We start from the raw sequence: 26,423 nt of genomic DNA on the forward strand, positions 1-26,423 counted from the left end.
GGGATATTAAGGTAGAAGTGCTACTAGTGGTAATGGTAGAAGTAGAGATATTAGAGGTAGAAGTGCTACTCGTGTTAATGGTAGCAGTAGAGAAGGGTAGAAGTGCTACTAGTGGTAACGGTAGTAGTAGGGATATTAAAGGTAGAAGTGTTACTTGTGGTAATGGTAGTAGAAGTAGGGATATTAAAGGTAGAAATGCTACTAGTGGTAATGGTAGCAGTAGAGATATTAGAGGTAGAAGTGCTACTAGTGGCAGTAGTAGGGATATTAAAGATAGAAGTGCTACTAGTGGTAATGGTAGTAATAGGGATATTAAAGGGAGAAGTGCTACTAGTGGTAATGGTAGTAATAGGGATATTAAAGGTAGAAGTGCTACTAGTGGTAATGGTAGAAGTAGAGATATTAGAGGTAGAAGTGCTACTAGTGGTAATGGTAGCAGTAGAGATATTAGAGGTAGAAGTGCTACTAGTGGTAATGGTAGTAGTAGTAGAGATATTAGAGGTAGAAGTGCTACTTGTGGTAATGGTAGCAGTAGAGATATTAGAGGTAGAAGTGCTACTAGTGGCAGTAGTAGGGATATTAAAGATAGAAGTGCTACTAGTGGTAATGGTAGTAATAGGGATATTAAAGGGAGAAGTGCTACTAGTGGTAATGGTAGCAGTAGGGATATTAGAGGTAGAAGTGCTACTAGTGGTAATGGTAGTAGTAGAGACAAAGGTAGAAGTGCTACTAGTGGTAATGGTAGTAGTAAGGATATTAGAGGTAGAAGTGCTACTAGTGGTAACGGTAGTAGTAAGGATATTAGAGGTAGAAGTGCTACAAGTGGTAATGGTAGCAGTAGTAGGGATATTAAAGGTAGAAGTGCTACTAGTGGTAATGGTGGCAGTAGTAGGGATATTAAAGGTAGAAGTGCTACTAGTGGTAATGGAAGTAGTAGTAGTAGTAGGGATATTAAAGGTAGAAGTGCTACTCGTGGTAATGGTTGTAGTAGTAGGGATATTAAAGGTAGAAGTGCTACTCGTGGTAATGGTAGTAGTAGTAGTAGGGATATTAAAGGTAGAAGTGCTACTCGTGGTAATGATTGTAGTAGTAAGGATATTAAAGGTAGAAGTGCTACTAGTGGTAATGGTAGTAGTAGTAGAGATATTAGAGGTAGTAGTGCTACTAGTGGTAATGGTAGTAGTAGAGATAAAGGTAGAAGTGCTACTAGTGGTAATGGTAGTAGTAGAGATAAAGGTAGAAGTGCTACTAGTGGTAATGGTAGTAATAGGGATATTTAAGGGAGAAGTGCTACTAGTGGTAATGGTAGTAATAGGGATATTAAAGGTAGAAGTGCTACTAGTGGTAACGGTAGAAGTAGAGAAAGGTAGAAGTGCTACTAGTGGTAACGGTAGTAGTAGGGATATTAAAGGTAGAAGTGTTACTTGTGGTAATGGTAGTAGTAGTAGAGGTAGAAATGCTACTAGTGGTAATGGTAGCAGTAGAGATATTAGAGGTAGAAGTGCTACTAGTGGTAATGGCAGTAGTAGAGATAAAGGCAGAAGTGCAACTAGTGGTAATGGTAGTAATAGGGATATTAAAGGGAGAAGTGCTACTAGTGGTAATGGTAGTAATAGGGATATTAAAGGTAGAAGTGCTACTAGTGGTAATGGTAGAAGTAGAGATATTAGAGGTAGAAGTGCTACTAGTGGTAATGGTAGTAGTAGTAGGGATATTAAGGTAGAAGTGCTACTAGTGGTAATGGTAGCAGTAGTAGGGATATTAAAGGTAGAAGTGCTACTAGTGGTAATTGTAGTAGTAGTAGAGATATTAGAGGTAGTAGTGCTACTAGAGGTAATGGTAGTAGTAGAGATAAAGGTAGAAGTGCTACTAGTGGTAATGGTAGTAATAGAGATATTAAAGGGAGAAGTGCTACTAGTGGTAATGGTAGTAGTAGTAGAGATATTAGAGATAGTAGTGCTACTAGTGGTAATGGTAGTAGTAGAGATAAAGGTAGAAGTGCTACTAGTGGTAATGGTAGTAGTAGTAGGGATATTAAGGTAGAAGTGCTACTAGTGGTAATGGTAGAAGTAGAGATATTAGAGGTAGAAGTGCTACTCGTGTTAATGGTAGCAGTAGAGAAGGGTAGAAGTGCTACTAGTGGTAACGGTAGTAGTAGGGATATTAAAGGTAGAAGTGTTACTTGTGGTAATGGTAGTAGAAGTAGGGATATTAAAGGTAGAAATGCTACTAGTGGTAATGGTAGCAGTAGAGATATTAGAGGTAGAAGTGCTACTAGTGGCAGTAGTAGGGATATTAAAGATAGAAGTGCTACTAGTGGTAATGGTAGTAATAGGGATATTAAAGGGAGAAGTGCTACTAGTGGTAATGGTAGTAATAGGGATATTAAAGGTAGAAGTGCTACTAGTGGTAATGGTAGAAGTAGAGATATTAGAGGTAGAAGTGCTACTAGTGGTAATGGTAGCAGTAGAGATATTAGAGGTAGAAGTGCTACTAGTGGTAATGGTAGTAGTAGTAGAGATATTAGAGGTAGAAGTGCTACTTGTGGTAATGGTTGTAATAGTAGAGATATTAGAGGTAGAAGTGCTACTAGTGGTAATGGTAGTAGTAGAGATAAAGGTAGAAGTGCTACTAGTGGTAATGGTAGTAGTAGAGATAAAGGCAGAAGTGCAACTAGTGGTAATGGTAGTAATAGGGATATTAAAGGTAGAAGTGTTACTTGTGGTAATGGTAGTAGTAGTAGAGGTAGAAATGCTACTAGTGGTAATGGTAGCAGTAGAGATATTAGAGGTAGAAGTGCTACTAGTGGTAATGGCAGTAGTAGAGATAAAGGCAGAAGTGCAACTAGTGGTAACGGTAGTAATAGGGATATTAAAGGGAGAAGTGCTACTAGTGGTAATGATAGTAATAGGGATATTAAAGGTAGAAGTGCTACTAGTGATAATGGTAGAAGTAGAGATATTAGAGGTAGAAGTGCTACTAGTGGTAATGGTAGCAGTAGTAGGGATATTAAGGTAGAAATGCTACTAGTGGTAATGGTAGCAGTAGTAGGGATATTAAAGGTAGAAGTGCTACTCGTGTTAATGGTAGCAGTAGTAGGGATATTAAAGGTAGAAGTGCTACTAGTGGTAATTGTAGTAGTAGTAGAGATATTAGAGGTAGTAGTGCTACTAGAGGTAATGGTAGTAGTAGAGATAAAGGTAGAAGTGCTACTAGTGGTAATGGTAGTAATAGAGATATTAAAGGGAGAAGTGCTACTAGTGGTAATGGTAGTAGTAGTAGAGATATTAGAGATAGTAGTGCTACTAGTGGTAATGGTAGTAGTAGAGATAAAGGTAGAAGTGCTACTAGTGGTAATGGTAGTAGTAGTAGGGATATTAAGGTAGAAGTGCTACTAGTGGTAATGGTAGAAGTAGAGATATTAGAGGTAGAAGTGCTACTCGTGTTAATGGTAGCAGTAGAGAAGGGTAGAAGTGCTACTAGTGGTAACGGTAGTAGTAGGGATATTAAAGGTAGAAGTGTTACTTGTGGTAATGGTAGTAGAAGTAGGGATATTAAAGGTATAAATGCTACTAGTGGTAATGGTAGCAGTAGAGATATTAGAGGTAGAAGTGCTACTAGTGGCAGTAGTAGGGATATTAAAGATAGAAGTGCTACTAGTGGTAATGGTAGTAATAGGGATATTAAAGGGAGAAGTGCTACTAGTGGTAATGGTAGAAGTAGAGATATTAGAGGTAGAAGTGCTACTAGTGGTAATGGTAGTAGTAGTAGAGATATTAGAGGTAGAAGTGCTACTCGTGGTAATGGTTGTAATAGTAGAGATATTAGAGGTAGAAGTGCTACTAGTGGTAATGGTAGTAGTAGAGATAAAGGTAGAAGTGCTACTAGTGGAAATGGTAGTAGTAGAGATAAAGGCAGAAGTGCTACTAGTGGTAATGGTAGTAATAGGGATATTAAAGGTAGAAGTGCTACTAGTGGTAATGGTAGTAGTAGAGATAAAGGTAGAAGTGCTACTAGTGGTAATGGTAGTAGTAGGAACATTAGAGGTAGAAGTGCTACTAGTGGTAATGGTAGCAGTAGTAGGGATATTAAATGTACAAGTGCTACTCGTGTTCATGGTAGCAGTAGTAGGGATATTAAAGGTAGAAGTGCTACTAGTGGTAATTGTAGTAGTAGTAGAGATATTAGAGGTAGTAGTGCTACTAGTGGTAATGGTAGTAGTAGAGATAAAGGTAGAAGTGCTACTAGTGGTAATGGTAGTAATAGAGATATTAAAGGGAGAAGTGCTACTAGTGGTAATGGTAGTAGTAGTAGAGATATTAGAGATAGTAGTGCTACTAGTGGTAATGGTAGTAGTAGAGATAAAGGTAGAAGTGCTACTAGTGGTAATGGTAGTAATAGGGATATTAAAGGTAGAAGTGCTACTAGTGGTAATGGTAGAAGTAGAGATATTTGAGGTAGAAGTGCTACTAGTGGTAATGGTAGCAGTAGAGATATTAGAGGTAGAAGTGCTACTAGTGGTAATGGTAGTAGTAGTAGAGATATTAGAGGTAGAAGTGCTACTCGTGGTAATGGTTGTAGTAGTAGAGATATTAGAGGTAGAAGTGCTACTAGTGGTAATGGTAGTAGTAGAGATAAAGGTAGAAGTGCTACTAGTGGTAATGGTAGTAGTAGAGATAAAGGCAGAAGTGCTACTAGTGGTAATGGTAGTAATAGGGATATTAAAGGTAGAAGTGCTACTAGTGGTAATGGTAGTAGTAGAGATAAAGGTAGAAGTGCTACTAGTGGTAATGGTAGTAGTAGGAACATTAGAGGTAGAAGTGCTACTAGTGGTAATGGTAGCAGTAGTAGGGATATTAAAGGTACAAGTGCTACTCGTGTTAATGGTAGCAGTAGTAGGGATATTAAAGGTAGAAGTGCTACTAGTGGTAATGGTAGTAGTAGAGATAAAGGTAGAAGTGCTACTATTGGTAATGGTAGTAATAGGGATATTAAAGGTAGAAGTGCTACTAGTGGTAATGGTAGTAGTAGAGATAAAGGTAGAAGTGCTACTAGTGGTAATGGTAGTAGTAGGAACATTAGAGGTAGAAGTGCTACTAGTGGTAATGGTAGCAGTAGTAGGGATATTAAAGGTACAAGTGCTACTCGTGTTAATGGTAGCAGTAGTAGGGATATTAAAGGTAGAAGTGCTACTAGTGGTAATGGTAGTAGTAGAGATAAAGGTAGAAGTGCTACTATTGGTAATGGTAGTAATAGGGATATTAAAGGTAGAAGTGCTACTAGTGGTAATGGTAGTAGTAGAGATAAAGGTAGAAGTGCTAATAGTGGTAATGGTAGCAGTAGTAGGGATATTAAAGGTACAAGTGCTACTCGTGTTAATGGTAGCAGTAGTAGGGATATTAAAGGTAGAAGTACTACTAGTGGTAATGGTAGTAGTAGGAACATTAGAGGTAGAAGTGCTACTAGTGGTAATGGTAGCAGTAGTAGGGATATTAAAGGTAGAAGTGCTACTCGTGTTAATGGTAGCAGTAGTAGGGATATTAAAGGTAGAAGTGCTACTAGTGGTAATTGTAGTAGTAGTAGAGATATTAGAGGTAGTAGTGCTACTAGAGGTAATGGTAGTAGTAGAGATAAAGGTAGAAGTGCTACTAGTGGTAATGGTAGTAATAGAGATATTAAAGGGAGAAGTGCTACTAGTGGTAATGGTAGTAGTAGTAGAGATATTAGAGATAGTAGTGCTACTAGTGGTAATGGTAGTAGTAGAGATAAAGGTAGAAGTGCTACTAGTGGTAATGGTAGTAGTAGTAGGGATATTAAGGTAGAAGTGCTACTAGTGGTAATGGTAGAAGTAGAGATATTAGAGGTAGAAGTGCTACTCGTGTTAATGGTAGCAGTAGAGAAGGGTAGAAGTGCTACTAGTGGTAACGGTAGTAGTAGGGATATTAAAGGTAGAAGTGTTACTTGTGGTAATGGTAGTAGAAGTAGGGATATTAAAGGTAGAAATGCTACTAGTGGTAATGGTAGCAGCAGAGATAAAGGTAGAAGTGCTACTAGTGGTAATGGTAGTAATATTAAAGGTAGAATTGCTACTGGTGGTCATGGAAGCAGTACAGATAGAGATAGAAGTGCTACTAGTGGTAATGGTAGTAGTAGTAGTAGGGATATTAAAGGTAGAAGTGCTACTCGTGGTAATGGTAGTAGTAGTAGGGATATTAAAGGTAGAAGTGCTACTAGTGGTAATGGTAGCAGTAGAGACAGAGGGAGAAATGATACTAGTGGTAATGGTAGCAGTAGAGATAAAGGTAGAAGTGCTACTAGTGGTAATGAAGCAGTAGAGATAAAGGTAGAAGTGCTACTAGTGGTAATGGTAGTAATATTAAAGGTAGAAGTGCTACTGGTGGTAATGGAAGCAGTAGAGATATTAGAGGTAGAAGTGCTACTAGTGGTAATGGTAGTAATAGGGATATTAAAGGTAGAAGTGCTACTAGTGGAAATGGTAGTAGAGATATTAGACGTAGAAGTGCTACAAGTGGTAATGGTAGTATTAGGGATATTAGAGGTAGAAGTGCTACTCGTGGTAATGGTTGTAGTAGAGATATTAGAGGTAGAAGTGCTACTAGTGGTAATGGTGGCAGTAGTAGGGATATTAAAGGTAGAAGTGCTACTAGTGGTAATGGTAGTAGTTGTAGTAGAGATATTAAAGGCAGAAGTGCTACTAGTGGTAATGGTAGCAGTAGAGATATTAGAGGTAGAAGTGCTACTAGTGGCAGTAGTAGGGATATTAAAGTTAGAAGTGCTACTAGTGGTAATGGTAGTAGTAGTAGAGATATTAGAGGTAGTAGTGCTACTGGTGGTAATGGAAGCAGTAGAGATATTAGAGGTAGAAGTGCTACTAGTGGTAATGGTAGTAATAGGGATATTAAAGGTAGAAGTGCTACTAGTGGTAATGGTAGAAGTAGAGATATGAGGTAGAAGTGCTACTAGTGGTAATGGTAGTAATAGAGATATTAAAGGGAGAAGTGCTACTAGTGGTAATGGTAGTAGTAGTAGAGATATTAGAGATAGTAGTGCTACTAGTGGTAATGGTAGTAGTAGAGATAAAGGTAGAAGTGCTACTAGTGGTAATGGTAGTAGTAGTAGGGATATTAAGGTAGAAGTGCTACTAGTGGTAATGGTAGAAGTAGAGATATTAGAGGTAGAAGTGCTACTCGTGTTAATGGTAGCAGTAGAGAAGGGTAGAAGTGCTACTAGTGGTAACGGTAGTAGTAGGGATATTAAAGGTAGAAGTGTTACTTGTGGTAATGGTAGTAGAAGTAGGGATATTAAAGGTAGAAATGCTACTAGTGGTAATGGTAGCAGCAGAGATAAAGGTAGAAGTGCTACTAGTGGTAATGGTAGTAATATTAAAGGTAGAATTGCTACTGGTGGTCATGGAAGCAGTACAGATAGAGATAGAAGTGCTACTAGTGGTAATGGTAGTAGTAGTAGTAGGGATATTAAAGGTAGAAGTGCTACTCGTGGTAATGGTAGTAGTAGTAGGGATATTAAAGGTAGAAGTGCTACTAGTGGTAATGGTAGCAGTAGAGACAGAGGAGAAATGATACTAGTGGTAATGGTAGCAGTAGAGATAAAGGTAGAAGTGCTACTAGTGGTAATGAAGCAGTAGAGATAAAGGTAGAAGTGCTACTAGTGGTAATGGTAGTAATATTAAAGGTAGAAGTGCTACTGGTGGTAATGGAAGCAGTAGAGATATTAGAGGTAGAAGTGCTACTAGTGGTAATGGTAGTAATAGGGATATTAAAGGTAGAAGTGCTACTAGTGGAAATGGTAGTAGAGATATTAGACGTAGAAGTGCTACAAGTGGTAATGGTAGTATTAGGGATATTAGAGGTAGAAGTGCTACTCGTGGTAATGGTTGTAGTAGAGATATTAGAGGTAGAAGTGCTACTAGTGGTAATGGTGGCAGTAGTAGGGATATTAAAGGTAGAAGTGCTACTAGTGGTAATGGTAGTAGTTGTAGTAGAGATATTAAAGGCAGAAGTGCTACTAGTGGTAATGGTAGCAGTAGAGATATTAGAGGTAGAAGTGCTACTAGTGGCAGTAGTAGGGATATTAAAGTTAGAAGTGCTACTAGTGGTAATGGTAGTAGTAGTAGAGATATTAGAGGTAGTAGTGCTACTGGTGGTAATGGAAGCAGTAGAGATATTAGAGGTAGAAGTGCTACTAGTGGTAATGGTAGTAATAGGGATATTAAAGGTAGAAGTGCTACTAGTGGTAATGGTAGAAGTAGAGATATGAGGTAGAAGTGCTACTAGTGGTAATGGTAGTAATAGAGATATTAAAGGGAGAAGTGCTACTAGTGGTAATGGTAGTAGTAGTAGAGATATTAGAGATAGTAGTGCTACTAGTGGTAATGGTAGTAGTAGAGATAAAGGTAGAAGTGCTACTAGTGGTAATGGTAGTAGTAGTAGGGATATTAAGGTAGAAGTGCTACTAGTGGTAATGGTAGAAGTAGAGATATTAGAGGTAGAAGTGCTACTCGTGTTAATGGTAGCAGTAGAGAAGGGTAGAAGTGCTACTAGTGGTAACGGTAGTAGTAGGGATATTAAAGGTAGAAGTGTTACTTGTGGTAATGGTAGTAGAAGTAGGGATATTAAAGGTAGAAATGCTACTAGTGGTAATGGTAGCAGCAGAGATAAAGGTAGAAGTGCTACTAGTGGTAATGGTAGTAATATTAAAGGTAGAATTGCTACTGGTGGTCATGGAAGCAGTACAGATAGAGATAGAAGTGCTACTAGTGGTAATGGTAGTAGTAGTAGTAGGGATATTAAAGGTAGAAGTGCTACTCGTGGTAATGGTAGTAGTAGTAGGGATATTAAAGGTAGAAGTGCTACTAGTGGTAATGGTAGCAGTAGAGACAGAGGGAGAAATGATACTAGTGGTAATGGTAGCAGTAGAGATAAAGGTAGAAGTGCTACTAGTGGTAATGAAGCAGTAGAGATAAAGGTAGAAGTGCTACTAGTGGTAATGGTAGTAATATTAAAGGTAGAAGTGCTACTGGTGGTAATGGAAGCAGTAGAGATATTAGAGGTAGAAGTGCTACTAGTGGTAATGGTAGTAATAGGGATATTAAAGGTAGAAGTGCTACTAGTGGAAATGGTAGTAGAGATATTAGACGTAGAAGTGCTACAAGTGGTAATGGTAGTATTAGGGATATTAGAGGTAGAAGTGCTACTCGTGGTAATGGTTGTAGTAGAGATATTAGAGGTAGAAGTGCTACTAGTGGTAATGGTGGCAGTAGTAGGGATATTAAAGGTAGAAGTGCTACTAGTGGTAATGGTAGTAGTTGTAGTAGAGATATTAAAGGCAGAAGTGCTACTAGTGGTAATGGTAGCAGTAGAGATATTAGAGGTAGAAGTGCTACTAGTGGCAGTAGTAGGGATATTAAAGTTAGAAGTGCTACTAGTGGTAATGGTAGTAGTAGTAGAGATATTAGAGGTAGTAGTGCTACTGGTGGTAATGGAAGCAGTAGAGATATTAGAGGTAGAAGTGCTACTAGTGGTAATGGTAGTAATAGGGATATTAAAGGTAGAAGTGCTACTAGTGGTAATGGTAGAAGTAGAGATATGAGGTAGAAGTGCTACTAGTGGTAATGGTAGCAGTAGAGATATTAGAGGTAGAAGTGCTACTAGTGGTAATGGTAGTAGTAGTAGAGATATTAGAGGAAGAAGTGCTACTCGTGGTAATGGTTGTAGTAGTAGAGATATTAGAGGTAGAAGTGCTACTAGTGGTAATGGTAGTAGTAGAGATAAAGGTAGAAGTGCTACGAGTGGTAATGGTAGTAGTAGAGATAAAGGCAGAAGTGCTACTAGTGGTAATGGTAGTAATAGGGATATTAAAGGTAGAAGTGCTACTAGTGGTAATGGTAGTAGTAGAGATAAAGGTAGAAGTGCTACTAGTGGTAATGGTAGTAGTAGGAACATTAGAGGTAGAAGTGCTACTAGTGGTAATGGTAGCAGTAGTAGGGATATTAAAGGTACAAGTGCTACTCGTGTTAATGGTAGCAGTAGTAGGGATATTAAAGGTAGAAGTGCTACTAGTGGTAATGGTAGTAGTGATATTAGAGGTAGAAGTGCTACTCGTGGAAATGGTAGTAGTAGAGATATTAGAGGTAGAAGTGCTACTAGTGGTAATGGTTGTAGTAGCAGGGATATTAAAGGTAGAAGTGCTACTCGTGGTAATGGTTGTAGTAGTAGGGATATTAAAGGTAGAAGTGCTACTAGTGGTAATGGTAGTAGTAGTAGAGATATTAGAGGTAGTAGTGCTACTAGTGGTAATGGTAGTAGTAGAGATAAAGGTAGAAGTGCTACTAGTGGTAATGGTAGTAGTAGGAACATTAGAGGTAGAAGTGCTACTAGTGGTAATGGTAGTAGTAGAGATAAAGGTAGAAGTGCTACTAGTGGTAATGGTAGTAATAGGGATATTAGAGGTAGAAGTGCTACTAGTGGTAATGGTAGTAGTAGTAGGGATATTAAGGTAGAAGTGCTACTAGTGGTAATGGTAGCAGTAGAGATATTAGAGGTAGAAGTGCTATTCGTGGAAATGGTAGTAGTAGAGATAAGGTTAGAAGTGCTACTAGTGGTAATGGTTGTAGTAGTAGGGATATTAGAGGTAGAAGTGCTACTCGTGGTAATGGTTGTAGTAGAGATATTAGAGGTAGAAGTGCTACTCGTGTTAATGGTAGCAGTAGTAGGGATATTAAAGGTAGAAGTGCTACTAGTGGTAATGGTAGTAGTAGTAGAGATATTAGAGGTAGAAGTGCTACTAGTGGTAATGGTAGTAGTAGTAGAGATATTAGAGGTAGAAGTGCTACTCGTGGAAATGGTAGTAGTAGAGATATTAGAGGTAGAAGTGCTACTAGTGGTAATGGTAGTAGTAGTAGAGATATTAGAGGTAGAAGTGCTACTAGTGGTAATGGTAGTAGAGGTATTAGAGGTAGAAGTGCTACTAGTGGTAATGGTAGCAGTAGTAGGGATATTAAAGGTAGAAGTGCTACTAGTGGTAATGGTAGTATTAGTAGTAGTAGGGATATTAAAGGTAGAAGTGCTACTCGTGGTAATGGTTGTAGTAGTAGGGATATTAAAGGTAAAGGTGCTACTCGTGGTAATGGTAGTAGTAGTAGGGATATTAAAGGTAGAAGTGCTACTTGTGGTAATGGTTGTAGTAGTAGGGTTATTAAAGGTAGAAGTGCTACTAGTGGTAATTGTAGTAGTAGTAGAGATATTAGAGGTAGAAGTGCTACTAGTGGTAATGGTAGTAGTAGAGATAAAGGTAGAAGTGCTACTAGTGGTAATGGTAGTAATAGGGATATTAAAGGAAGAAGTGCTACTAGTGGTAATAGGGATATTAAAGGTAGAAGTGCTACTAGTGGTAATGGTAGTAGTAGAGAAAGGTAGAAGTGCTACTAGTGGTAACGGTAGTAGTAGGGATATTAAAGGTAGAAGTGTTACTTGTGGTAATGGTAGTAGTAGTAGTAGTAGGGATATTAAAGGTAGAAGTGCTACTCGTGGTAATGGTTGTAGTAGAGATATTAGAGGTAGAAGTGCTACTAGTGGTAATGGTGGCAGTAGTAGGGATATTAAAGTTAGAAGTGCTACTAGTGGTAATGGTAGTAGTAGTAGAGATATTAGAGGTAGTAGTGCTACTGGTGGTAATGGAAGCAGTAGAGATATTAGAGGTAGAAGTGCTACTAGTGGTAATGGTAGTAATAGGGATATTAAAGGTAGAAGTGCTACTAGTGGTAATGGTAGAAGTAGAGATATGAGGTAGAAGTGCTACTAGTGGTAATGGTAGCAGTAGAGATATTAGAGGTAGAAGTGCTACTAGTGGTAATGGTAGTAGTAGTAGAGATATTAGAGGAAGAAGTGCTACTCGTGGTAATGGTTGTAGTAGTAGAGATATTAGAGGTAGAAGTGCTACTAGTGGTAATGGTAGTAGTAGAGATAAAGGTAGAAGTGCTACGAGTGGTAATGGTAGTAGTAGAGATAAAGGCAGAAGTGCTACTAGTGGTAATGGTAGTAATAGGGATATTAAAGGTAGAAGTGCTACTAGTGGTAATGGTAGTAGTAGAGATAAAGGTAGAAGTGCTACTAGTGGTAATGGTAGTAGTAGGAACATTAGAGGTAGAAGTGCTACTAGTGGTAATGGTAGCAGTAGTAGGGATATTAAAGGTACAAGTGCTACTCGTGTTAATGGTAGCAGTAGTAGGGATATTAAAGGTAGAAGTGCTACTAGTGGTAATGGTAGTAGTAGTAGAGATATTAGAGGTAGAAGTGCTACTCGTGGAAATGGTAGTAGTAGAGATATTAGAGGTAGAAGTGCTACTAGTGGTAATGGTGGCAGTAGTAGGGATATTAAAGGTAGAAGTGCTACTAGTGGTAATGGTAGTAGTAGTAGAGATATTAGAGGTAGTAGTGCTACTAGTGGTAATGGTAGTAGTAGAGATAAAGGTAGAAGTGCTACTAGTGGTAATGGTAGTAGTAGGAACATTAGAGGTAGAAGTGCTACTAGTGGTAATGGTAGTAGTAGAGATAAAGGTAGAAGTGCTACTAGTGGTAATGGTAGTAATAGGGATATTAGAGGTAGAAGTGCTACTAGTGGTAATGGTAGTAGTAGTAGGGATATTAAGGTAGAAGTGCTACTAGTGGTAATGGTAGCAGTAGAGATATTAGAGGTAGAAGTGCTACTCGTGGAAATGGTAGTAGTAGAGATAAGGTTAGAAGTGCTACTAGTGGTAATGGTTGTAGTAGTAGGGATATTAGAGGTAGAAGTGCTACTCGTGGTAATGGTTGTAGTAGAGATATTAGAGGTAGAAGTGCTACTGGTGTTAATGGTAGCAGTAGTAGGGATATTAAAGGTAGAAGTGCTACTAGTGGTAATGGTAGTAGTAGTAGAGATATTAGAGGTAGAAGTGCTACTAGTGGTAATGGTAGTAGTAGTAGAGATATTAGAGGTAGAAGTGCTACTCGTGGAAATGGTAGTAGTAGAGATATTAGAGGTAGAAGTGCTACTAGTGGTAATGGTAGTAGTAGTAGAGATATTAGAGGTAGAAGTGCTACTAGTGGTAATGGTAGTAGAGGTATTAGAGGTAGAAGTGCTACTAGTGGTAATGGTAGCAGTAGTAGGGATATTAAAGGTAGAAGTGCTACTAGTGGTAATGGTAGTATTAGTAGTAGTAGGGATATTAAAGGTAGAAGTGCTACTCGTGGTAATGGTTGTAGTAGTAGGGATATTAAAGGTAAAGGTGCTACTCGTGGTAATGGTAGTAGTAGTAGGGATATTAAAGGTAGAAGTGCTACTTGTGGTAATGGTTGTAGTAGTAGGGATATTAAAGGTAGAAGTGCTACTAGTGGTAATTGTAGTAGTAGTAGAGATATTAGAGGTAGAAGTGCTACTAGTGGTAATGGTAGTAGTAGAGATAAAGGTAGAAGTGCTACTAGTGGTAATGGTAGTAATAGGGATATTAAAGGAAGAAGTGCTACTAGTGGTAATAGGGATATTAAAGGTAGAAGTGCTACTAGTGGTAATGGTAGTAGTAGAGAAAGGTAGAAGTGCTACTAGTGGTAACGGTAGTAGTAGGGATATTAAAGGTAGAAGTGTTACTTGTGGTAATGGTAGTAGTAGTAGTAGTAGGGATATTAAAGGTAGAAGTGCTACTAGTGGTAATGGTAGTAATATTAAAGGTAGAAGTGCTACTGGTGGTCATGGAAGCAGTAGATATATTAGAGATAGAAGTGCTACTAGTGGTAATGGTAGTAGTAGTAGTAGGGATATTAAAGGTAGAAGTGCTACTCGTGGTAATGGTAGTAGGGATATTAAAGGTAGAAGTGCTACTAGTGGTAATGGTAGCAGTAGAGATAAAGGTAGAAGTGCTACTAGTGGTAATGGTAGTAGAGGTATTAGAGGTAGAAGTGCTACTAGTGGTAATGGTAGCAGTAGTAGGGATATTAAAGGTAGAAGTGCTACTAGTGGTAATGGTAGTATTAGTAGTAGTAGGGATATTAAAGGTAGAAGTGCTACTCGTGGTAATGGTTGTAGTAGTAGGGATATTAAAGGTAAAGGTGCTACTCGTGGTAATGGTAGTAGTAGTAGGGATATTAAAGGTAGAAGTGCTACTTGTGGTAATGGTTGTAGTAGTAGGGATATTAAAGGTAGAAGTGCTACTAGTGGTAATTGTAGTAGTAGTAGAGATATTAGAGGTAGAAGTGCTACTAGTGGTAATGGTAGTAGTAGAGATAAAGGTAGAAGTGCTACTAGTGGTAATGGTAGTAATAGGGATATTAAAGGTAGAAGTGCTACTAGTGGTAATGGTAGTAGTAGAGAAAGGTAGAAGTGCTACTAGTGGTAACGGTAGTAGTAGGGATATTAAAGGTAGAAGTGTTACTTGTGGTAATGGTAGTAGTAGTAGTAGTAGGGATATTAAAGGTAGAAGTGCTACTCGTGGTAATGGTTGTAGTAGAGATATTAGAGGTAGAAGTGCTACTAGTGGTAATGGTGGCAGTAGTAGGGATATTAAAGGTAGAAGTGCTACTAGTGGTAATGGTAGTAGTTGTAGTAGAGATATTAAAGGCAGAAGTGCTACTAGTGGTAATGGTAGCAGTAGAGATATTAGAGGTAGAAGTGCTACTAGTGGCAGTAGTAGGGATATTAAAGTTAGAAGTGCTACTAGTGGTAATGGTAGTAGTAGTAGAGATATTAGAGGTAGTAGTGCTACTGGTGGTAATGGAAGCAGTAGAGATATTAGAGGTAGAAGTGCTACTAGTGGTAATGGTAGTAATAGGGATATTAAAGGTAGAAGTGCTACTAGTGGTAATGGTAGAAGTAGAGATATGAGGTAGAAGTGCTACTAGTGGTAATGGTAGCAGTAGAGATATTAGAGGTAGAAGTGCTACTAGTGGTAATGGTAGTAGTAGTAGAGATATTAGAGGAAGAAGTGCTACTCGTGGTAATGGTTGTAGTAGTAGAGATATTAGAGGTAGAAGTGCTACTAGTGGTAATGGTAGTAGTAGAGATAAAGGTAGAAGTGCTACGAGTGGTAATGGTAGTAGTAGAGATAAAGGCAGACGTGCTACTAGTGGTAATGGTAGTAATAGGGATATTAAAGGTAGAAGTACTACTAGTGGTAATGGTAGTAGTAGAGATAAAGGTAGAAGTGCTACTAGTGGTAATGGTAGTAGTAGGAACATTAGAGGTAGAAGTGCTACTAGTGGTAATGGTAGCAGTAGTAGGGATATTAAAGGTACAAGTGCTACTCGTGTTAATGGTAGCAGTAGTAGGGATATTAAAGGTATAAGTGCTACTAGTGGTAATGGTAGTAGTAGTAGAGATATTAGAGGTAGAAGTGCTACTCGTGGAAATGGTAGTAGTAGAGATATTAGAGGTAGAAGTGCTACTAGTGGTAATGGTTGTAGTAGCAGCGATATTAAAGGTAGAAGTGCTACTCGTGGTAATGGTTGTAGTAGTAGGGATATTAAAGGTAGAAGTGCTACTAGTGGTAATGGTAGTAGTAGTAGAGATATTAGAGGTAGTAGTGCTACTAGTGGTAATGGTAGTAGTAGAGATAAAGGTAGAAGTGCTACTAGTGGTAATGGTAGTAGTAGGAACATTAGAGGTAGAAGTGCTACTAGTGGTAATGGTAGTAGTAGAGATAAAGGTAGAAGTGCTACTAGTGGTAATGGTAGTAATAGGGATATTAGAGGTAGAAGTGCTACTAGTGGTAATGGTAGTAGTAGTAGGGATATTAAGGTAGAAGTGCTACTAGTGGTAATGGTAGCAGTAGAGATATTAGAGGTAGAAGTGCTACTCGTGGAAATGGTAGTAGTAGAGATATTAGAGGTAGAAGTGCTACTCGTGTTAATGGTAGCAGTAGTAGGGATATTAAAGGTAGAAGTGCTACTAGTGGTAATGGTAGTAGTAGTAGAGATATTAGAGGTAGAAGTGCTACTAGTGGTAATGGTAGTAGTAGTAGAGATATTAGAGGTAGAAGTGCTACTCGTGGAAATGGTAGTAGTAGAGATATTAGAGGTAGAAGTGCTACTAGTGGTAATGGTAGTAGTAGTAGAGATATTAGAGGTAGAAGTGCTACTAGTGGTAATGGTAGTAGAGGTATTAGAGGTAGAAGTGCTACTAGTGGTAATGGTAGCAGTAGTAGGGATATTAAAGGTAGAAGTGCTACTAGTGGTAATGGTAGTATTAGTAGTAGTAGGGATATTAAAGGTAGAAGTGCTACTTGTGGTAATGGTTGTAGTAGTAGGGATATTAAAGGTAGAAGTGCTACTAGTGGTAATTGTAGTAGTAGTAGAGATATTAGAGGTAGAAGTGCTACTAGTGGTAATGGTAGTAGTAGAGATAAAGGTAGAAGTGCTACTAGTGGTAATGGTAGTAATAGGGATATTAAAGGAAGAAGTGCTACTAGTGGTAATAGGGATATTAAAGGTAGAAGTGCTACTAGTGGTAATGGTAGTAGTAGAGAAAGGTAGAAGTGCTACTAGTGGTAACGGTAGTAGTAGGGATATTAAAGGTAGAAGTGTTACTTGTGGTAATGGTAGTAGTAGTAGTAGTAGGGATATTAAAGGTAGAAGTGCTACTAGTGGTAATGGTAGTAATATTAAAGGTAGAAGTGCTACTGGTGGTCATGGAAGCAGTAGATATATTAGAGATAGAAGTGCTACTAGTGGTAATGGTAGTAGTAGTAGTAGGGATATTAAAGGTAGAAGTGCTACTCGTGGTAATGGTAGTAGGGATATTAAAGGTAGAAGTGCTACTAGTGGTAATGGTAGCAGTAGAGATAAAGGTAGAAGTGCTACTAGTGGTAATGGTAGTAATATGGATATTAAAGGTAGAAGTGCTACTAGTGGTAATGGTAGAAGTAGAGATATGAGGTAGAAGTGCTACTAGTGGTAATGGTAGCAGTAGAGATATTAGAGGTAGAAGTGCTACTAGTGGTAATGGTAGTAGTAGTAGAGATATTAGAGGTAGAAGTGCTACTAGTGGTAATGGTAGTAGTAGAGATAAAGGTAGAAGTGCTACGAGTGGTAATGGTAGTAGTAGAGATAAAGGCAGAAGTGCTACTAGTGGTAATGGTAGTAATAGGGATATTAAAGGTAGAAGTGCTACTAGTGGTAATGGTAGTAGTAGAGATATAGGTAGAAGTGCTACTAGTGGTAATGGTAGTAGTAGGAACATTAGAGGTAGAAGTGCTACTAGTGGTAATGGTAGCAGTAGTAGGGATATTAAAGGTACAAGTGCTACTCGTGTTAATGGTAGCAGTAGTAGGGATATTAAAGGTAGAAGTGCTACTAGTGGTAATGGTAGTAGTAGTAGAGATATTAGAGGTAGAAGTGCTACTCGTGGAAATGGTAGTAGTAGAGATATTAGAGGTAGAAGTGCTACTAGTGGTAATGGTTGTAGTAGCAGGGATATTAAAGGTAGAAGTGCTACTCGTGGTAATGGTTGTAGTAGTAGGGATATTAAAGGTAGAAGTGCTACTAGTGGTAATGGTAGTAGTAGTAGAGATATTAGAGGTAGTAGTGCTACTAGTGGTAATGGTAGTAGTAGAGATAAAGGTAGAAGTGCTACTAGTGGTAATGGTAGTAGTAGGAACATTAGAGGTAGAAGTGCTACTAGTGGTAATGGTAGTAGTAGAGATAAAGGTAGAAGTGCTACTAGTGGTAATGGTAGTAATAGGGATATTAGAGGTAGAAGTGCTACTAGTGGTAATGGTAGTAGTAGTAGGGATATTAAGGTAGAAGTGCTACTAGTGGTAATGGTAGCAGTAGAGATATTAGAGGTAGAAGTGCTACTCGTGGAAATGGTAGTAGTAGAGATAAGGTTAGAAGTGCTACTAGTGGTAATGGTTGTAGTAGTAGGGATATTAGAGGTAGAAGTGCTACTCGTGGTAATGGTTGTAGTAGAGATATTAGAGGTAGAAGTGCTACTCGTGTTAATGGTAGCAGTAGTAGGGATATTAAAGGTAGAAGTGCTACTAGTGTTAATGGTAGTAGTAGTAGAGATATTAGAGGTAGAAGTGCTACTAGTGGTAATGGTAGTAGTAGTAGAGATATTAGAGGTAGAAGTGCTACTCGTGGAAATGGTAGTAGTAGAGATATTAGAGGTAGAAGTGCTACTAGTGGTAATGGTAGTAGTAGTAGAGATATTAGAGGTAGAAGTGCTACTAGTGGTAATGGTAGCAGTAGTAGGGATATTAAAGGTAGAAGTGCTACTAGTGGTAATGGTAGTATTAGTAGTAGTAGGGATATTAAAGGTAGAAGTGCTACTCGTGGTAATGGTTGTAGTAGTAGGGATATTAAAGGTAAAGGTGCTACTCGTGGTAATGGTAGTAGTAGTAGGGATATTAAAGGTAGAAGTGCTACTTGTGGTAATGGTTGTAGTAGTAGGGATATTAAAGGTAGAAGTGCTACTAGTGGTAATTGTAGTAGTAGTAGAGATATTAGAGGTAGAAGTGCTACTAGTGGTAATGGTAGTAGTAGAGATAAAGGTAGAAGTGCTACTAGTGGTAATGGTAGTAATAGGGATATTAAAGGAAGAAGTGCTACTAGTGGTAATAGGGATATTAAAGGTAGAAGTGCTACTAGTGGTAATGGTAGTAGTAGAGAAAGGTAGAAGTGCTACTAGTGGTAACGGTAGTAGTAGGGATATTAAAGGTAGAAGTGTTACTTGTGGTAATGGTAGTAGTAGTAGTAGTAGGGATATTAAAGGTAGAAGTGCTACTAGTGGTAATGGTAGTAATATTAAAGGTAGAAGTGCTACTGGTGGTCATGGAAGCAGTAGATATATTAGAGATAGAAGTGCTACTAGTGGTAATGGTAGTAGTAGTAGTAGGGATATTAAAGGTAGAAGTGCTACTAGTGGTAATGGTAGCAGTAGAGATAAAGGTAGAAGTGCTACTAGTGGTAATGGAAGCAGTAGAGATAAAGGTAGAAGTGCTACTGGTGGTAATGGAAGCAGTAGAGATATTAGAGGTAGAAGTGCTACTATTTGTAATGGTAGTAATAGGGATATTAAAGGTAGAAGTGCTACTAGTGGTAAAGGTAGAAGTGCTACTAGTGGTAATGGTAGTATTAGGGATATTAAAGGTAGAAATGCTACTGGTGGTAATGGAAGCAGTAGAGATATTAGAGATAGAAGTGCTACTAGTGGTAATGGTAGTAGTAGTAGGGATATTAAAGGTAGAAGTGCTACTCGTGGTAATGGGTGGTAATGGTAGTAGTAGTAGGGATATTAAAGGTAGAAGTGCTACTCGTGGTAATGGTAGTGGTAGAGATAAAGGTAGAAGTGCTACTAGTGGTAATGGTAGTAGAGATATTAGAGGTAGAAGTGCTACTAGTGGTAATGGTAGTAGTAGGGACATTAGAGGTAGAAGTGCTAGTAGTGGTAATGGTAGTAGTAGAGAAAAAGGTAGAAGTGCTACTAGTGGTAATGGTAATAGTAGGGACATTAGAGGTAGAAGTGCTACTAGTGGTAATGGTAGTAGTAGGGATATTATAGATAGAAGTGCTACTGGTGGTAATGGAAGCAGTAGAGATAGAGGTAGACGTGCTACTAGTGGTAATGGTAGTAGTAGAGATAGAGATAGAAGTGCTACTGGTGCTAATGGAAGCAGTAGAGATATTAGAGGTAGAAGTGCTACTAGTGGTAATGGTAGTATTAGAGAAAAAGGTAGAAGTGCTACTAGTGGTAATGGTAGTATTAGAGAAAAAGGTAGAAGTGCTACTCGTGGTAATGGTAGTATTAGAGAACAAGGTAGAAGTGCTACTCGTGGTAATGGTAGTAGTAGAGAAAAAGGTAGAAGTGCTACTAGTGGTAATGGTAGTAGTAGAGAAAAAGGTAGAAGTGCTACTAGTGGTAATGGTAGTAGTAGAGAAAAAGGTAGAAGTGCTACTAGTGGTAATGGTAGTAGTAGAGAAAAAGGTAGAAGTGCTACTAGTGGTAATGGTAGTAGTAGAGAAAAAGGTAGAAGTGCTACTAGTGGTAATGGTAATAGTAGGGATATTAGAGGTAGAAGTGCTACTAGTGGTAATGGTAGTAGTAGAGAAAAAGGTAGAAGTGCTACTAGTGGTAATGGTAGTAGTAGAGAAAAAGGTAGAAGTGCTACTAGTGGTAATGGTAGTAGTAGAGAAAAAGGTAGAAGTGCTACTAGTGGTAATGGTAGTAGTAGAGAAAAAGGTAGAAGTGCTACTAGTGGTAATGGTAGTAGTAGAGAAAAAGGTAGAAGTGCTACTAGTGGTAATGGTAATAGTAGGGATATTAGAGGTAGAAGTGCTACTAGCGGTAATGGTAGTATTAGGGATAGTTGTAGTATTAGTGTTAATAATAGTGGTGGTGGCATTCATTTTAGTAGTAATAATAGTAGCATGTTCATTTTGGCCTCCTGAGTGGCGCAGCATTCTAAGGCACAGCATCTCAGTGAAAGAGGCATCACTACAGTCCCTGGTTCGAATCCAGCCTGTATCACATCCGGCCTGATTGGGAGTCCCATAGGGAGGCGCACAATTGTCCCAGCATCGTCCGGGTTTGGCCGTAATTGTAAATTAGAATTTGCTCTTAACTGACTTGCCCAGTTAAATAAAGGGTAAATAAAATTATTTTTTCCCCCCATGTTTAAACTTTTATTGTCTCCTAATATTCATTATATTTTTTGATTTCTACTATTGACCTACCATTTTATTAATGTTATTTCTATTATTTATTTGTATTATTTACTACCATTTTATATTATTCTTCATTATTTTATTATAATATACACTAAGTATACCAAACATTAGGAACAGGGAGGGAGCGACAGAACAGTAGGGGGAGAGCGACAGAACGGTAGGGGGAGAGCAACAGAACGGGAGGGGCAGAGCGACAGAACGGGAGGGGCAGAGCGACAGAACGGGAGTGGCAGAGCGACAGAACGGGAGGGGGAGAGCGACAGAACGGGAGGGGGAGAGCGACAGAACGGGAGGGGGAGAGCGACAGAACGGGAGGGGGAGAGCGACAGAACGGGAGTGGCAGAGCGACAGAACGGGAGTGGCAGAGCGACAGAACGGGAGTGGCAGAGCGACAGAACGGGAGTGGCAGAGCGACAGAACGGGAGTGGCAGAGCGACAGAACGGGAGGGGAGGGCGACAGAACAGGAGAGGGACAGAACAGGAGAGGGACAGAACAGGAAAGGGACAGAACGGGAGGGGGGGAGCGACAGAACGGGAGGAAAGAGAGAGCGAGAGAGACAGAGTGGAAGGGGGAGCGGGTCGGGGAGAGGGAGCGACAGAACGGTAGGGGGAGCGCGACAGAACGGGAGGGGGAGAGCGACAGAACAGGAGGGACAAAACGGGAGGGGGGGGGGAGCGACAGAACGGAAGGGGGAAAGCGACAGAGCGGGAGGGGGAGAGCAACAGAGGGGGAGAGCGACAGAGCGGGAGGGGGAGAGCGATAGAGCGGGAGGGGGAGAGCGACAGAGCGGGAGGGGGAGAGCGACAGAACGGGAGTGGCAGAGCGACAGAACGGGAGGGGAGGGCGACAGAACAGGAGAGGGACAGAACAGGAGAGGGACAGAACAGGAAAGGGACAGAACGGGAGGGGGGGAGCGACAGAACGGGAGGAAAGAGAGAGCGAGAGAGACAGAGTGGAAGGGGGAGCGGGTCGGGGAGAGGGAGCGACAGAACGGTAGGGGGAGCGCGACAGAACGGGAGGGGGAGAGCGACAGAACAGGAGGGACAAAACGGGAGGGGGGGGGAGCGACAGAACGGAAGGGGGAAAGCGACAGAGCGGGAGGGGGAGAGCAACAGAGGGGGAGAGCGACAGAGCGGGAGGGGGAGAGCGATAGAGCGGGAGGGGGAGAGCGACAGAGCGGGAGGGGGAGAGCGACAGAGCGAGCCAGAAAAAGGGGAGAGTGCGAGAGAAAAAAAAGACAGAAAACGAGAGACAGACTGTATTGAGAGATAAAATAAACACATCACAGATTTTAACAACCATTTCCCAGAATACATAACTGAGTGACCACAAATAACCAACCACCTAACATCATTACCTGATGAGAAGAGGCGGCAATAAACAGGTCATAAAGACTAATGGAAGCCCTTAAATGATTTATTCAGACTCTCACATTGGGGAGCCATGTGAGGTGAACGCTGTACTGTAACGTTGGATTGTATAATGGCTATGCATAGAGAGAAAGAGGCCGGCCAGTACCTGTTTGGAGTGAGAGAGGGAGGCTTGAGTTTGAGTTGATTTTATTTTTACAGGGACAGTGTACATCGAGTTGAGATTATTATTATTTTTTACAGGGACAGTGCACATTAATCAATGTTTCAGTAAAAGTGCCGGTTTTAGCCAGCCGGCTCATTTTCAACCGCAGTCCCAGGGTAGGTTATTAAAAACAATTGTCTATAGACAATCATTGAGCGCACGCAGAGCAACATAGGACAAGCAAGACATAGCATACAGACAGAACAAAAAGCAACTAGACAAAATCCATAAAAACAACAGTGTTTCCACACCTCACAAGCTAAAGACAACAGACAACATGGAAAGCGGCAATACACAGCTAGGGATTATGTTCACAAATCTGATTGACCTTTAGCCATGTTTTCATGTTTTTTTTTGGAAGTGTGATCAGTTGGTGCAGTTGTGTGTCTGATGGCAGTGTATTCCAAACAAGAGAAGCTCTCCCAGAGAAAGCAGACTGACTCAAGGTGCTTTCCCTTAAGGGAACTATAGATCACCTCTCAGACCTTGTGGATCTGCTGCCATATGTTTGGGTTTTCTGTGTAACAAAAGTACTGAGTGGAGGGGAAGCCAGGCCATTTAGGATCTTGAACACAAGACATGCGTCGGTGTATTGCACAAGATTTTCCCAACTCAGGAGCTCATGCTTTCTGAGGATGTAACAGTGATGATGGCTATTGGGCTTCCTATCAAGCTCTTTGAGAGCCTGTTTGTAGACAGACTGAATGGGTTTTAAATGTTGTACAGCAAGCTTGGGCACAATTAGTCAAGCAGTATGTTAAGTGGGGGAGTATTATAGATTTGAAGTACAGTTTTGCTACCTCTGTAGTCAAACAATTTTGTATAAATCGGAAATTAGCTAGGTTGAATTTGATTATTTGAATTACCTTTTTCCCCTGTTTTTTTTAAAAGAGAGATTGGAATGATGCCACACTGACACACTGAGTTCTGCCTTCAAGGTAGAATTTCATCCATCTCAAGGCATCGGGGGAAAAGTTGAAATTGGACAATTTTGTGATGAGAACCTCATGGTTAACAGTATCAAAAGCCTTCCTTAGGTCCAGAAATACAGCCCCAACAACGCCCCCTTTGACCATCTTGGACTTCACATTTTCCAGAAGAAAACAGTTGGCCGTTTCTGTGGAGTGTTTTGCTCTGAAGCCAAACTGCATGGAGTGTAATGTGAAGGGACTGTTGTTGAGGTGGGCAATCAGTTGCTCTGCTACACACTTCTCAACAACCTTGGACACCACAGGTAGTATACTAATGGGCCTGTAGTTACATCAGCAGGGTCACCCGATTTAAAGATGGCCGTTATTATGGCCGACTTCCATAGCCTTGGAAACACCCCCTGACAAATAGATGTGTTGGTGACCTTAGTAATGGGGCCAATGAGTGACTCTTTGTAGTTCTTAAGAAAGGTAGAGTCCAGCTAAAACACATATTTGGCTTTAGAGTTCTTTAGTAAGCGAATCACCTTGTTCACCTCTGACTCAGAAACCTCCCTTATGATGAAGACAGGTTGAGCGTCATTCACTAACACTGAGCCCAAGAAACCAATGGAGGGGTTCTGTGTCAGTACCCTGACAGAGTCAATAAAGTAGGAATTGAAGGCTATTGCTATTTTGACTGCATCCTGTGTTAGATTGTTATTCACCATGATTTCTAGTCTTTTTGCAGTGTACTATGGACTGTTAACTTTTTTCAATTCTCCCAGATAAATGTACAATTTCCCTTTGCTTCACCAGTTATGTTAATAAAAAGGTTTGCCTTGGCCTGTCTGATTTCTTTCATCACCTTATTTCTCAACATGGTAAACCTACGTCTGTCATGCTATAATTTGAATCTTAGGGCTGTTTTTAAGAGCATAATCTCGTTCATTCATCAATTTCCAGATTTCTCCATTTCGCCAAGGAAGAGTGCTCTTTTGGCCAGGTTTGGATTTTCTTTAGGAAACCATTTATTGTAGTCTGGATTGTGTTTTTTCACCTGACTATCAGCTTCCACAGGACAAGAGATCATTCCAGTTAATTCCATTTTCAAAATCATTTAATTCACTCTTAGGTATTCTTAGTTGATCCGGCTTTCTAACAGTAGAGAGGTTAAACCTGTTCTTAGAAAGCTTTCTGACTATAAGTGTCAGATTATGATCAGATAGCCCAGTAACCATACTGAATGATTTAGTCACTCTCTCTGGTTTATTACTGGACACCAAATCAATCTGTGTTTTAGAGCAACAAGTCACCCTGTTTGGCCCTTTAACTAGCTGTGTAAGATCAAAGGTATTAGTGATCCGTTTGAGGGTTTTCCTACAAGACTTCTTCATAATTAATGTCAAAATCACATTCCCTAAGCATGTTATTAAACTGATCAAAAACACACTTTTGGTGGAAGGTGGTCTATACATTCCAATAAGGGTAAAAAAAGACAGTTGGGGAGACAGTGTAACGTTCAGGCCAATACATTCTAGTTTATTATCTAGAATGTTTACTATCCCTCCTCTTCCTTCAACCTGTCTCTCCTGAAAACATTGTAGCCAGGCACAATCAAAGCAGCATATGGAGAGGTTTTATGGAGCCATGTCTCTGAAAGGCAGAGAAAGTCAAGGTTGGAGTCTGTGAAAAGATGTTGAATTTGATCACTTTTTGGAAGGACACTAGGAATGTTCAAATACTCCCCTAGTAGTCCCTTGGTCTTAGCTCGTGGGTACCAGATGACTCGAGAGTGATTGACACATTGAAAAAAGTAAAATTCTCATGTGTATTCTGACGGCTGAGTTTAAGCTGTTTTGAATCGGGGCAATTCGGTAGTGCAATTAACTATCCGTCCCACCTGCACTGGATGCGGGGAACTAATTAAAACTACTTGCGTACCAGAAGCAGAGTCAGGGATCACACATAGCGACTTGGAAGAGTCAAATTCCATCTTGGAGCCGGGTGAGTCGAGAGAAACCATGGGACCATAGCACTCACCCACTTCCACAGCGGCGACGATCAGTGGACGAGGCCATCCACTGCTTTCCACTCTGGTGAGTATCGCTGGCTCGGTGACGTTAGGCCCAGGATTGAGTTGCACATCCCCGAAGAGCAGGAGGTTAGTGAACAGGTAGTTTAACAGTTTCCGATAAATGTTGGACTTGTGTTTGTTACGCCTAAGTGGTTCAGGGGAATAGGGAGCGAGGTAGACTTGGCTATTATTCAGAACATTGTGGTATGCTGTGTACTGTTCGCTCCCGTTGATATTCTCAAGCAGTCATCCCAGCAAGGACATACTGAGATTTCAGTAGAGCAGCTACATAACTGACAATCATGGCAATGTACTGGAGATAAAACACATAATTGCACTTTAAATCTTTGCATGAGTTACTTAGCTGGGGTCGGCGTACACCTGATGTTTTAGATAAAATAACAGCATCTGTAGGAGAAGCTTTATTTCGATGTATTACACTTATATTTTCTTGAATGTTGAATATTGATATTTCTGTAGTTTGAATTTGGCGCTCTGCAATTTCACTGGATGTTGTCAAATTGATCCCACTAAAGGGATTGGCGCGTGAAGGGATCACTAAGAGGTTAACAGCTTCTACTCCCAAGCCATAAGACGGCTGAACAATTCATCAAATGGCCACCCGGACTATTTACATTGACCCCAAGCCATTTGTTTTCACACTGCTGCTACTCGCTGTTTATTATCTATGCATAGTCACTTTACAAATGACCTCGACTAACCTGTATCCACGCACATTGATTCGGCACCTTGTTATTTTTATGTAATTTTTTACATTTTACTTACTGTTACTTTTTTCTTCTCCATAATTTTCTCTCACACATTAGTTTATTGAGTAAATATTTTCTTAACTCTATTTCTTGAACTGCATTGTTGGTTAAGGGGTTGTAAGGAAGCATTTCATGGTCCACCATACACCTGTTGTATTCAGCGCATGTGACTTTGAAATGTTGATTTGTTTGCAGTGTGAGCGAGAGAGGCAGGCCAGTACTTGTTTGGTGTGTGAGCGAGAGGCAGGCCAGTACCTGTTTGCAGTGTGAGCGAGAGAGGCAGGCCAGTACTTGTTTGGTGTGTGAGCGAGAGGCAGGCCAGTACCTGTTTGCAGTGTGAGCTAGAGAGGCGGGCCAGTA

General features: G+C 40.0%; 1 protein-coding gene across 1 annotated transcript in view; it reads right to left on the reverse strand.

The window, feature by feature from the left end:
* The window catches only part of LOC135521746 (nibrin-like), a 37,800-nt gene that overhangs the window by 9,363 nt on the left and 2,014 nt on the right, over positions 1–26,423 (reverse strand). The gene's annotated exons all lie outside the window — the stretch shown is intronic.

Source organism: Oncorhynchus masou, chromosome 30, assembly GCF_036934945.1.
Source record: "Oncorhynchus masou masou isolate Uvic2021 chromosome 30, UVic_Omas_1.1, whole genome shotgun sequence".
NCBI lineage: Eukaryota > Metazoa > Chordata > Actinopteri > Salmoniformes > Salmonidae > Oncorhynchus > Oncorhynchus masou.